This window comes from Eupeodes corollae, chromosome 1, assembly GCF_945859685.1.
Source record: "Eupeodes corollae chromosome 1, idEupCoro1.1, whole genome shotgun sequence".
Taxonomy (NCBI): Eukaryota; Metazoa; Arthropoda; class Insecta; order Diptera; family Syrphidae; genus Eupeodes; species Eupeodes corollae.
The window spans coordinates 184,999,617-185,013,851 of record NC_079147.1 but is presented as its reverse complement, the minus strand read 5'-3'; the positions used below and the strand labels follow the sequence as shown (position 1 = coordinate 185,013,851).

Genomic DNA, 14,235 nt, shown 5'->3' with positions numbered 1-14,235 from the left:
GTGACTCACAACTCTCAACCATTCCTGTGTGCGAGTGCTGTTCTCAGGGATGAAGGGGACCTACAGCTTTAAGACGAATCCGAACGGCAAAACACTGTTCAGGATAAGAATTACTCTTGGAGAATTTGTCAATTCCTCACAAAAGGCAGTACTTTAGATGGCATAGGAAGTGATCGAACCCAAGACCTCTGTCATGACAGTCCCACGCAATAGCCATCATGCGACGGGTACTACCTTTTTATATTGTACCAAAATAAATATTAATATATGATCCTACTTGAATCTCCCCTTACTCGCAGTGCCCTGAAATGCGATTTGTCAATAAACCAATACCGACATTTTGAGGCACATGGAGCATGCGACTCAGGATAAATTGCTCCGTCACCTTAAACTTATTGTTCCGTGCCTGTTTTTCGTTTATAATGTTTCTAGACTATTAATACGTGAAATATTCACTTGAACCGTTTGAATGTTGCTGCAAAAGTACTTTAATGCAAACCATTTTAAATACGCATTTAATAACGAGAATATTAAACAAAATAAACAGCCTTTCACTTTGGCTCATTTAAACCGATAACTTTTAGCCAACAACATGTTGCTATCTAAATTGAGTAGCAATAAATTTCATTTCAATTGCAAATTGATTACACTTGAGTCAAAGACCAAAAAATAGAAAAAGAAAATATAAAACAAGATATACGCTTTTCGTTATTATGACCATTAGAAACATGTTGCCGATCCAAGAGGGAGAAATATCAAACATTAAAAATCACTTTTTTTACAATTTTATTTTTGTTTTAATCCTCAATTTAACCCCCCGACTCCATAGGTACATAAATATAAATTTACAAATAATAAATTCTACCCATTGGTATCGCCGGGTATTGTATTGTTGCCGGATTCAAAGTAGTCATTGCTTTGTAGAAGAAGATTGTCAACATAGTCGCACACAAAATAAAACCCACGAAAAACATTAAACAAAATATGCAATCCTTGTTCATTTGCATGCATACCATCAATCCTCTTCCAATTCGTCGCAGAAGTAATCTCAATCGATTCGGACTACCATCCAAATCTTCAGTTGTTGATGATTGATTTATTGGTAATCCAGCTGTAGCCATTCTATATCTCTCGAGTTGTTGTTGCCTTTCCGCAACAATTGGATCCATGATGATAGTTGGAATTGGGCAACATTCAGATTCACGTGCTTTTTCCTTAATTTTGTGATAGAAAATTAATGAATTCTTTGGACGTATAATTTTAGCAGACCGTGGTGATGATGATGTATCAGTATCAATTTCCTCTGCAACATTTTGTTCATCATCTTCATTTTCAACTACAATTTTTATATCCGTCAAATCATCTTGTTTTTTTGTTGATGTATCTATAATTTTTTGTTTATTCAAAATTGGGGTCTTATTTTGATGTTGAAGGAGTTGTTCTGGTTTCTTAGATGATAATGACGATGCTGATGACGATGATGACCCAAAAACTTCACTTTCTGTTGTGTGGGTGCCAGACAAGGTTATATAGGTCGTTGTTGCAATAATAGTTTCATTTTCTGCATCACTTGAAGGACCATCCATATTTTGTCCTGGTTTTTGTTTCGCTTGTGTTTTTTTGGAAGAATTTTGAAAATGTAGAACGTCAATTAAATTGAAAGGAATTTTAAGTAGTTTTCTGTTTGTTTTGTTTGAAGTGACATGTATACAAAATAAAAGTCTATAGGAGAAAAATAAATCTACATAGACTTAAAATAAATAGTTTTGTAAGTGTTCTTTTATATTATGAAGAAAAAACATGCATATAGCAGGGAAACAAATTTAGCTTTTTGTTTAGAAGAAATTGACAAGAAAAGGCATACAAATTTATTGCACATATATCCTGCGCTTATGGTTTAATCTTTATACAAAAAGCCTATTTGAGGTGTATTTTTTGCCAAATTTGAGTTGAATTGGAAAGGTTTTTGAGAAAGAAGTAATCAAAAAAAAAATTGAATAAATAATATATTAATAATTTCTTGTTATTGACCGTAAAAACTAAATTGGTTAGAACATTAAGGCAAGAAAATTTGTCTTGATCTAAAACAATCCAAATCTAATTTCAGTCCACCTTTTTCTGAATTTAAAAGTCGTATGATAATTGAGCCCTGCTGAATAAAACGAAGGATATTACGAAGTATATATGACAAATATATATTTACAAAATCCCCGGACCAAAATCCTAAAATCAAAATTCCCTCCATCCATGGTGTTCTTGTGAACAAAATTATTTGATCGCAATCCCAAAAACAAAATCCTCATACCGAAAATGCCCAACACGACAATAACTAAAATCAAAATCCGCATCCGATTCCGTTTTTAAGAAATATTTACAAAAATAAAAATGACAGAACTGTGGTTCAATTATAAATTCTTCTCACTTAAAATCAAAAATACTGTGCAATGTAGACATAAAACCCAACAAACCTAAAAATAAAACCAAAACAAATCAAGTGAACATAAAAAGATACTAACATTTTTTTGTAGAACTTCTAAGTCTTAAAGGGTAAATGCTGCCAGAAAGTTGTCCAGCAAGTCTTTGTAAGTCATGCAATGTACTACAAAATAACTCAAGTTCTTTTTACATGAAATAGCTTAGAAGTTACAGTAGTTTCAAAAATATCGAGACTCAATAGCATTCATTGTTCTTTCTATTTTAAAGGTTTTCAAGTAATAACTGCAGTTTTATTGTTTGTTAATAAGATAACATTTGATTGCCATGATTTTTTTTAAGTTTCTTTTTAAAATATGATAGGTCGAAAATACATATATTAATTTTAATTTTTGTCTGATTTCTTGTAGATACTTAATCAATGGTTATACAATGAAGAAAACATTCTAGAATTTAAGTAAGGATCTATTTAAACTTTAAAAGGTCATTTTATATAAATAACAAAAGATGGTGGGATGCGACCCAAACTGATATCTTCCCATCCCATCTGTCGATTTGTCATGCTTAAAGGTTTGTAGGTTTTCGAGTTGAGTTAAGAAATTCGTCAGTTGAATTATTCTTACAAATTTTTAAAGTACCGAAATTATTTATCATATAAAGAAATAGTTTAGTTTGTAAATATAGTTTTGTTAAATAGAATTTTAGTCGAAAGAAATTTCAATTTAAGTAGCATTTCTTATATTTTTTAAAATTTGAGAGATATCAAGAACCAAACATCAATTTTTACCAAATTTCTCTAGATTTTTTTTTAACGGACTGTTAGATTTTTATAAAATAAACTACTGAATATCGAAAACAATATTTGCTGTGAAATAAAAAATTTGAATTTGAATTCTTATTAGTTAAAATTAGTTGGAAGCCATAATCCCAAGTTTTTGAAACGTTATTTGAGCCGAAATTCAATTTTTACCAACTTTTAATAATGTTTTTTAGTTTTTTATATTTATTAAAAATACTAAATTGGTATCACGTTACAATATATTAAAAAAAATTAATTTAGGTCCAGCGTTTTTGGTGCGTAAGATATTTGGGGTTAACTAACATTTTCACCTTTTTTTTAAACTGCTATGGTAAAAAAACAACCCACTCAATATTTGAGCCCTTTGTGCCTTATTATATGTATACAAACATTTATTTGAAGTCTATATCTCTTCTAGTTCTTGAGCTATGGACGACGAAAAAACGTCGCGAACGTACGGACGTACGTACACACGCACGCGAAGACATTTTTCTAAAAATTGTGAATTCAACAAATCGGACCCATTACAATAACTTCCTATGGGCAGTTAATAATTAGTGTGCTACACTCAGGCGTATACGTACTTTTTTGAATTTTGTTTATTATTTTTAATTAAACTTTTTATCACTAAAATTTAAGAATTAATTTATTTAGGCATACATTAATAAATTTTAGAAATGTAAACCTAGTTTTTCAACCCTTTTTGATAAATACCAAAAAATACGACTCATATTGTTAAGTTTTTAACATAACGAAAAAACACAAAAAAAAAACCTTAAAATAGAAACATTACTGAAAAAAATCCTAATATTTATTAAAAAATAAAACAAAAAAAAAATTATTATGTAACCCACACAAGATTTTATTCACCTGGTGTTTGCCTTCTTCATAGCGTCTTGCATTAGCAATAGTTTACATGTAACGAATGGTATGAAGATATTAAACAAAGGTGGTAGAATGCTTCCAGTTTCCTCAAATGTCCCGGCACCCAGCAAAGATGAATTTTAAACTGTTATGCCACCTCCGTTTAAGATGATCGACGGATATGGGCTGCTAGAGATAATAGGCACAAAGTTTAGAGAATTAATAGCGACTATCTAAGCAAATACGTTTTCTTTAATCCAGGACAAAACTTCTTTTATCGCCAAAACTTCCGCCTGGAACACGTTACAATGATTTCGAAGGCGGAATTATCAGCTCAAGAAATATCTCGAGGAACGGAAGCTTCTTAATGACCGACAGTATGGTTTTCGTAGCAATAGTTTCACTGGTGATCTCATGGTTCATCTCACCGAACACGGGAACAAATCTTTACATCGTTTTAGAGAAAGTAATATTATTGCACTTGATATTTCAAAAGCATGTGATAGAGTTTGGCACCAAGCTATCTTATCAAAAATGCGTGTTTTTGGTATTGACGAATCTCTTCTTCGTTGGATAAGAAAATACCTTTCTTACCGCTCAATACAAGTTGTATTAGATTGAAATTCATAAAATAAATGCTGGTGTTCCCCAGGGCTCTGTTTTGTCTCCGACTCTCTTTCTTATATTCATAAATGATCTCATGTCTGCCACTTCTAATCCATTAACCTGTTTCGCCGACGACAGTACCCTCAGCTTCTCATACTCGTTTCTAGATTCACATCCTTGTCCTTCGGATGTGGAACTTAAACGGCAACGTATGATATCCTCATTAAATTCTGATCTTGACAGCATTGTACAATGGGGAATCAAAAACCGTGTAGAATTTAATGCTTCGAAAACTCAATGCTGTCTCCTGTTGTTAAAGCGTTACACACTCATATCACCTATATCATATCACCTTTTATGGAACTATCATATTATATTTGATGTTGCCAAAAATGAGCTCAATTTCGGGCGTACTGTCAAGTACAGAAATTCGCACATCGTGAATGTCGAATGCTTTAGCTAACTCTGGTTTTCCCTCCCATTTTGATGTTCAGAACTTTAAGACCAATATGCACCGGTATCTCCTTTTAAATCCTTCCCTATTTTCGTAATGTTCGTACTGTGTTTAAATATAAACACTGTGTTTAAATAATAACCCCTTGAGTGCCTGTAATTTATAAAAAAAAACATCATTTGAAGACGATTTCTTTACTAGTTCTTGAAATATGGTGTCCCGAACGTACGAAAGTACAAACGTATGTTGACGGTTTGAAATAGAAATTATTTGGCTTTTAAAAGAAAATTGTGTGATTTTAAAAACTCTTGCTAATTTGATGTCAAAAAATATGTTTCAACAGAATTGGGTTTGTTGCTTTTCCGATTTTCTGAAAACAATATATATAAATTAAAAAAATTGGATTTCTGAAAGAGAAATTACTGTTTTTACCTCAAGCACTCTTGGATACGAAGTACCCTTTGGGTTCGAGATTTAATTTGAAGTGAAATGTCTGTTTTGACTGAACCATACAGGAAATGCAAGCTGAAGGATATAATCTAAGCCTTTTTCTTGTTTTAGTTCAATTGTCTAAAAGTCTGAATTATCAAAAATAAGATATAGAAGTAGTTCTTCATGTTTGAAACTCTTATTAAACTAAGAAATCCAATTTCTCCGTTTCCGTCATCATTAATATCTTCAATCTCGTCGTGATCATAATTATCACAGTTCACTGCAGGCCACTTATTATTTCTATTTAAAGAACGTCCTCGTGAGGCTCAAAACCATAAAAACTCAACACAAACAAAAAAATCAAAAAACTCAAACCCAATCATTAAAAACTCTTATTCTGCTTTTTAAAGTTAAAATAAAACCAAAGGCATTAAAATAAAACTGAAAACAAATAAAAAAGGATGGAAACTTATTAAAATACAACAAAAAATTGTATTCTATATATTTTACAACTGTGCGATCCTGATGTGCGTTTTTTGAGTTGTCTGTTTTTGAAATGATTATGTAGAATATTATACGAGCCAAGGATATGATATACCTTCCTATACCCTTTGTTCAACCTTGAGAGCGTTTTATACACACTTTAAAACTTCTGCAGAGAAAAAAAATAATAAAATCAAAAGGATGTTCTCCTCCAAATATTAAGTTACACATCACTGTATGCCATCTTTCACTCTTTTTTCGTTTTTATTTTTTACCATATCGAAAGGATTTCATTGGAGTCGTAAAAGTTTAACTTTTATATTCCGAAGGGCTTGGCTTTTTAATCGTATTTTAAGTCTCTCTGCTGACTGTGAATCTTAATTTGACTCCTTTTTTCTATCTTTATTTTTGTTCTTGTTTTGTGCTGCAAAACTGATGCTTTAAGTTGTATGTAGGTAAAAGTTATTAAAATTTTATATACATACAAATTGTATTCCATTCATTTTATGGACTTTAATTAACTTTTAGAAACGAACACGAAACACGACAACGAACGGATAATGATGACGATGACGATGATGACTATGACGAGGAAGACGATGGACTGTTGGCTTTGAACAAGCAATGTGAATTTTAGCGAAAAATCTCAAGAACCAAAAGACGTGTCCTGTGGGTCATAAAAACTCAACTGCATTTCAACTTCAAAATGTCCACCAAACAAAAAGAAAATACATAAAACTAAAGCAGTGAGATAGATCAAAAGAATTTTAAGTGCATTCTAAATATTAACAGGGTTATTTTAATATCAGTTTATATTTCAAATGCCAATGACTTGAAAATCCTAAAATTGTGTAAGAGTTTATATAAATTCATTTAATTAGTTTTAATATTTTGAAGAATACAATAGTTCAAATTTTGATTTATTCGATAAATTTATGTTTATCCTTTTTTGAAAATATTTAACAATACTTTCCATTATATTTTTAGTTTATCGTTCGTATTTCACGTGAAGGCTTTTGTAAAAAAATACAAAAATTTAAATTCTTGAAATTTTCAAATAAATTAATGTAAAAATACATTGCAATAAAATTGAAATGAAAATTTTATTCTCTTTCTCCAAACCTTCAGATTTCATTCTTAACTGATATTTCACTACACACTTTTAAAATTTTGACTGTAATCAATGTCTGACAATTAAAATCGGGCCACTTAAGAATATTTTGTGTAGTGAAATTTAACTTAAAATCTAAGACTGCTATTGAAAGAACACTTTAAGTGAATGCAAAAAATGAACAAAGTCTCAATGATTTCAAATTATTGGAGACAAAATTATTGCAGTTCTTTAAAGTCCCAGAATTAAGAAATTTAAAAAATTATGTTATTTCAATTTAACAAAGAGTCTGGAATGTAATTTACACTTATTCAATTTACCACGTGTTGTTAATAATAACATTTTGTTTGTAAGATACAATCCGATGAATCTCCGGTCGATAAGTCTCCTGCCGAGTATCAGTAAGGTATTCGAGATGGTTGTAAATAAAGATCTGTCGAAGTGGGCTGAGAACAACAAAATAATTCCGGATAATCAGTCCGACTTTAAGGCGGGACATGACACTATTCATGCCGCGTCTAAGCTTGTTTCTTAAATCCAGTGGATCAAATCTAAAAGGCAATGTACGGGTGCTTGTCTTGTTGACTTAAAGAAGGCCTTCGACACCGTATAGTTAGAGGGTCTGTGTCTAAAGTTAAACAGATTTGGCATAAGTAAACCACTGCTGTATATGCTTTATGGCATGCTTAATGGTAGACGGTTTGTTGTCAAAATTGACTATATAACATCTATCAAAATCTTTGATGTTAAAAATGGTCTTCTAAAGGGAGCGGTTAACTCGCCGATCTTATTCTTACACCAGTGATCTGATAGCAAGTCAGACTCAGGCAATAGCGTACGCCGACGACCTAATTGCGTATAGAACGGCCCCAAAAATTGAGGTTATTAAGATTCAGCAATATTGCGATAACTGGAAGTTGAAAATCAACTTTCAGAAATGCGAAACTATTCTGTTCAGGACTCCTCTGTATCGAGTCTCAAGAGATACGAGAAAGAACTGGAAAAATCTAGCGTTCGTTGGACCAAATCGACAGCCACTGGTGAATAAAAGTGTAGTAAAGTACCTTGGTATCTGGTTGGAGCAGTACTTCTATTTCGACAGACATATGAGTACTGCTCTGGCCAGAGCTAGGAGAGCCTTTGCCACGACGAAACGGTTGTTTTGTAGCAGCCGTCTTGACAGCAGGGTGAAGGTGATTTGCTACATGGCCCTTATCCGGCTGATGATTGATTATGGGTGCCCGGTATGGTTCAACGTTGCCCAATCTCAGCAGAGCCAGCATAAACAGTATAGATGATTTTTTGCTGAAGCTTGGTAGGTTCATTCCGCCCGAAGCTTTTCTCTACTTAGACAATCGAAAGGCAATACAGGATAGGAAGGCGGTTCCGCTATTCTACCAACGTAATCGGAAACTGAAAATTTGAATATTAATGTAAGGGGTTGGTCTACATGGTTTTACAACTTATTTGTTTTCTTTTTTGACTCTTGATGGACTTAGTTCGAATCATTCTTTAAAGTCACGTTGTTAGTTCATAAAGAATTTGATCAGTGCCGCCTTCAGAATGACACGCACACGTACCTTTACTTTACTAGCAATTTTCAGTAGTACCCGCAGCATGATGGTTAGTGCGTTGGACTGTCATGCAAGGGGTCTTGGGTTCAATCCCTGCCTGTGCCACCTTAATTTAAAAAAAAAATAATTTTCGCGGGTACTGCCTCTTGCGAGGAATTGACAAATCCTTCAAGAGTAATTCTTGTCATGAAAAAGTGCTTTCTCAAACTAGCCGTTCGGATTCGGCCTAAAATTGTAGGTCCCTTCCATTCCTGACAACAGTACTCGCACACAAGAATGGTTGAGAGTTGTAAGTCACTAGGCCCTGGTTCACAACGGACTGTTGCGCCACCCCATTTGATTTTTTTTTGTTAGCAATTTTCGTTGGTCTATTATATATTTTAAAGATGCGTATTTCAAAAATCTGATCTGATGGAAATTCCTATCCCATTCTGCTTTTCCCTGTTTGATGTTATTTGAAATTTTTTTAAAAACTAAGGACTGAGATTAATTTTTTTGTTTTTTATTTAGTTAAAAAGAACACTAATAGCTTATTATCTCCATTCTTCAAATAAAAGAACACACACTGGGAGTGTTCTGCAGTGTAAAGTAATTTCTATTTTAAATCATAAGATAGTATCACAGTCGATATCGTCCTAAAAATTATTAAGTCACTTTCACATATTACAGATAATTTAAATCGTCTTGACAATTTTAACCTTTAAATTTATTTGTTATTCAAAGGCGAAAATATTGTCAAATTAAATCAATCAGATCATTTATTTTTTAAGACTCCATAGCATCTTCTTTGATCTAACAAGATGCTTTTAAACTATATAAAATAAAGTTCACAGTTTCTGTTACACTTCAAGTATCGTGTTGTCGTGATATTATGATATTTATTAATTTCTTAAAAAACATCAATTAGCCATCAACTAAATGTCAAATATGTCAAAATTAATAGACGCTGTTCTAGAAAATTACCTAAAACACAACTTGACAGCTGTCACTGTTATGTTATTCTTGCAATTTGAATTATTTATTTTTCGTTCTATTAACTGCCATTTTGCCAAGGAGCGTACTACAGATAATTTAGACCTTCAAAGGGGCGACATTTATGTGACAAACAATTGGCTGCCGAAAAGTAAAATTTCAATAAATTAATGTAATAGTAAAATAACAAAATCAACGTGTCAACATTCTTGCTGTAGTAGTTCCTGTGGCATGATGGTTGGTACGTTGGACCGTTGTTCAAGAGATCTTGGGTTCAACCGCTGCCTCTGGAGCCAAACATTTTTTTTTCACAGGTACTGCCTCTTGCGAGGAATTGACAAATCCTCAAATAGTAAATCTTGTCATGAAATTTGCTTTCTCAAATTGGCCGTCCGGTCTCCTCTTTCCCTGACATGACTCGTACACAGGAATGGTTGAGAGCTGTAAGTCACGAGGCACTGGTTATCTACGGACTGTTACGCCACCGTATTTATTTGTTTTATAATTGACCTTATAAAGTTGTAGAGGTTGTTGTTTTTTCAGACGTGTGGGTTGCCCTCTGGCAATAGTTCTTTCGGAGTTAGTATTTTTGACAGCTGTCACTTGACTTATGTTCAGTTTTGTTTTTCATAATGAACAACGGTTGCAAATTCTTCTAACTTATTACCACAATAATGGTTCGATTCGGGTGTAAAAAAAACAGGAATGTAATAATTTTAAGGTTTATATTCTGCGTTTTTCTGTTAAAAACCGTTTTTCCATATGTTATTGCTTCCGGCGATCCTTAAAGTTAGAGCATGGAAGGTGGATGAGTTATAAAGAGTGTTTTTTGAAAAGTGAGGAAGTTACTGAATATTCTTAAACGGAATGTTAAAGTAACTGATTGTGAATTTGGAAAATATAAACGTATTTTTTTGAGAAAAAAAAATTAATTCAAGAATTATCCTCAAAACGCCAAACACAATTTTTTAAATTTTACAATCTAAAGCAATCGAAAACCTTTGAAAAAATGTAATTTCATAGCCAACTACAATACCTTGTTGACCAGTGATGATGGTAAGTTTAGAATCAGGCGCTATCCTAAAACCCATCCGGCTCTGTATCCGTTTTATCTTCTATTCCTTTAGAGTCACAACTTTACATAATCCTTCTTTATGAACATTTAAAACAAATTTAACACAGCAGAAAAAATATAAACGAATCGCACAGCGTCAAAAGATGAACTTTCGTAACTTTATTTAATTATATAGTTTCATAATAAGCTCAACTAACTACTTGCATACACATATCAACTACATAGGCATAGTTCACATCAAAACTGAACCTTATTGTACATTCCCATTATTAATTGAATTCAATGCAGAAGGTAATTAATCATTAGGCCCCGTCCGTCGCGTGCGTCGTTCATCGTTCATCTTCGGTTGTCATTCGCTCACTCGTCTCGTTGTAAATTTGTATGGCTTTTATTGCAAAATGTGAGCGTTTTATTTGCGAAATAGTAAGAGCACAAAATAAAAACAGACCTAATTTACTTTTAATATATCTTTTCAATACATAAAGCTAAAACTAAAGTCGTAGGTATTTATTTGCAATTACTTAGACTTTTAATTTATGTCTATCTTCTATCAGATACAAATGTATCTTTTGTATGTGTACGACGATACATATAAATTTATAGAAAAGTGCAAAGTGTACTTTGGTGGCATCATCATAATCATCAACATCATCTCATAATAATCAACCTTTTTTGTGTACAAAGTTCTTATAACAACTAAACAAGCAAGCACCTACATTTATTTGTATTGTTGATTGAGGGAGTGACATACACCCCCAATATCTACAGTCAGTCGGTAGATATCGCCATATTGGATATCTCTGTGATGTGACAGATGCGGCACAATGAGATACAATTTTTATTGGATTGTTTATTATTTTCTTTTTTTTTTGAACTCTTGTTTTTATTTGCAATTTGATTAAATCGCTTTTGTTGAAAACGTTTTGTGCTGGTGCTTTTGTGTATACTCTTATTTATGCCAGATTCAATTGAAATTTGTAGAGACCATAGGTAGGTAGGCAAGTAGATAGATATTTGAGTGAATCAATTTGCGGTGCAACCAAGAGCATGAGGTCTGAGGTCTTGATGATGGTTTTAATAATATCTAACCTACAGACCGACCGATACAACTATCTACATCATTGGCCTTTGCGTTGTATATAATGCCTCGCTGTCATAAATATAAGGCTACAAATATAGGTTATGGGTAGGTTTTGATATTGTTTTCTTTTTTTGTCATGAAAGAGAAAGACATCCTAAGTGGTTTTTCAGATGAAACATCAGGCATTTAGCGAGTCACGAAACAATGTACCTATTTAATATATATATGTAGCTAAAAGCCTTCTGAATGGTGATTATTTTTGTTCTTTGATTATTATTAAAAGAGCAGCTGGGTATTATATCAAAGTCAAAGAGTCCTAGTGATTAGAATAGCTTTGTTGTTATAAATGATGATTATTTTTCACAATGGAAATTATGGCGAATATTAAACCTTTATTGGTATCTACCGGGAATCTATGCGAACAAAAGTTTGATTTAATTTCTATCAAAAGCTATCAAAGGAAATTTATGATTGAAAAGCCTATAGAAAAAAATACATACTTTTTTTTATGCAAATAGGGTTTTTGGAAGTAATTTGAATATTGTGTCAATAATTTGGGGATTATGAAGCTTAAAATTCCTTTCACATAATTCAAATCAAATCAAATGGGGTGGCGCAACAGTCCGTTGTGAACCAGGGCCTAGTGACTTACAACTCTCAACCATTCCTGTGTGCGAGTACTGTTGTCAGGAATGGAAGGGACCTACAATTTAAGGCCGAATCCGAACGGCTACTTTGAGAAAGCACTTTTTCATGACAAGAATTACTCTTGAAGGATTTGTCAATTCCTCGCGAGAGGCAGTACCCGCGAAATTAATTTTTTTTAAATTAAGCTGGCACAGGCAGGGATTGAACCCAAGATCCCTTGCATGACAGTCCAACGCACTAACCATCATGCCACCGGTACTACCTTTCACATTATTCATGCACTTTAATTCCTACAGCCTGAGCTACACAATTAATATCTGGTATCGTACAGCGCTTTAAGACTTAAGGAAGTTAACTAGTAATTAGGGAAACATGCAAAATATTTTATCCGAACTGAATGACAGTCAGGAAGCTGGCAAAACTTGGCTTGGCTACATCATCTTCTGTATGTCCAATGTCGAGACAAACTATGGAGTCTGAAGAGCAAATTCCAGATTACTTTTTGTAGTTTCAGGTTAAAGTGACACTGACAGCCCTTCATTACTCAATTGTGGAAAAGTGTTCTAACTAAAAGGTAGCAGTTGTTAACTGGTTATAATATATATTAAGAGAATGATCACCTTCCTACAGCAAGTCGCGTTCTAGCGATCGTTTATGCAGTTCAAGATCACTGGAATATGTCCTGCCTTGACTAATCAAAGAATGTTATTTTGTTTGTTAAGGCATTCTTGCGAGCTTTCCAAACTGAAAGTCAAAGAACTGACTCCTTTTCCTAACTGAACGTGTTAAAATCTTTCGAAAACTTTTAAAGTTTTTTTATTTTTTAACTTCCCATAGGAAGTTATTGTAATCGGTCCTATTTGTCGAATTAAAAATGTTGACATTTCTCGACGTTACAAGGTCCCTAGAGCCGAAATAAAAGACGTGAGTGCGTACGTCGTCCAATGCTCAAGAACCAGTAGAGATATCGATGTCAAGTTAAATTTGGCTTAATAATGCAGAAAGATGCAAAAAGGACTCTCAAAAAAATTGAGCGGGTGTTTTTTTACCATATTACTTTAAAATAAAGGTGAAATTTTGTCTAACCCTAAATATCTCACCAACCAATAACAGTAGAGACTTAAATTAAATTTTATATTATATATTGTAACGTGATACCAAACAAAAATATCTTTGGAAATAAATCCAATTTCTTTTTATTAATCGAAAAAACTGAAAAAAATATTTGTCACCTCCAAGATTTTACGAACAAAAAATGATTTTATCTCCAAAACAATTTTGTAAAACGAAGGCTAACGTTTTTTAAATCTGGTAAAATTTTGAAAAATCCAAAAATAAAAACCTAAAAAAAAAACATTGCTTAAAAGTTGGTAAAAATTGATTTTCTACTCAAATATCATTTTTTTTTAAATGTGATAAATAACTCATTTCACTTGTAAGAAATATTGTTTTTAACATTCGAAATTGACGATTTCTTCCAAAAAATAAAAACCTAAGAAAAAAATTTATAAAAATTGCTAAAAATGATTTTCGACTCAAATATCTTTTCAAAATTTTGAGATATTGCCTTAAAACTAATTTAATCTTATAAAAAATATTGTTGTCAACATTCAGTAACATTTTAAGAAAAATTATTCAAATTATTTTTTTATTTTATAAAAAAAAGGTATTGTTTGAAACATTCTATAAAATTGTGAGAAATG

General features: G+C 32.4%; 1 protein-coding gene across 5 annotated transcripts in view; it reads left to right on the top strand.

Annotated features, from left to right (window-relative positions):
* Nucleotides 1-14,235, top strand: part of LOC129953876 (probable serine/threonine-protein kinase DDB_G0286465) — a 386,722-nt gene that overhangs the window by 181,031 nt on the left and 191,456 nt on the right. The window lies entirely within an intron of this gene.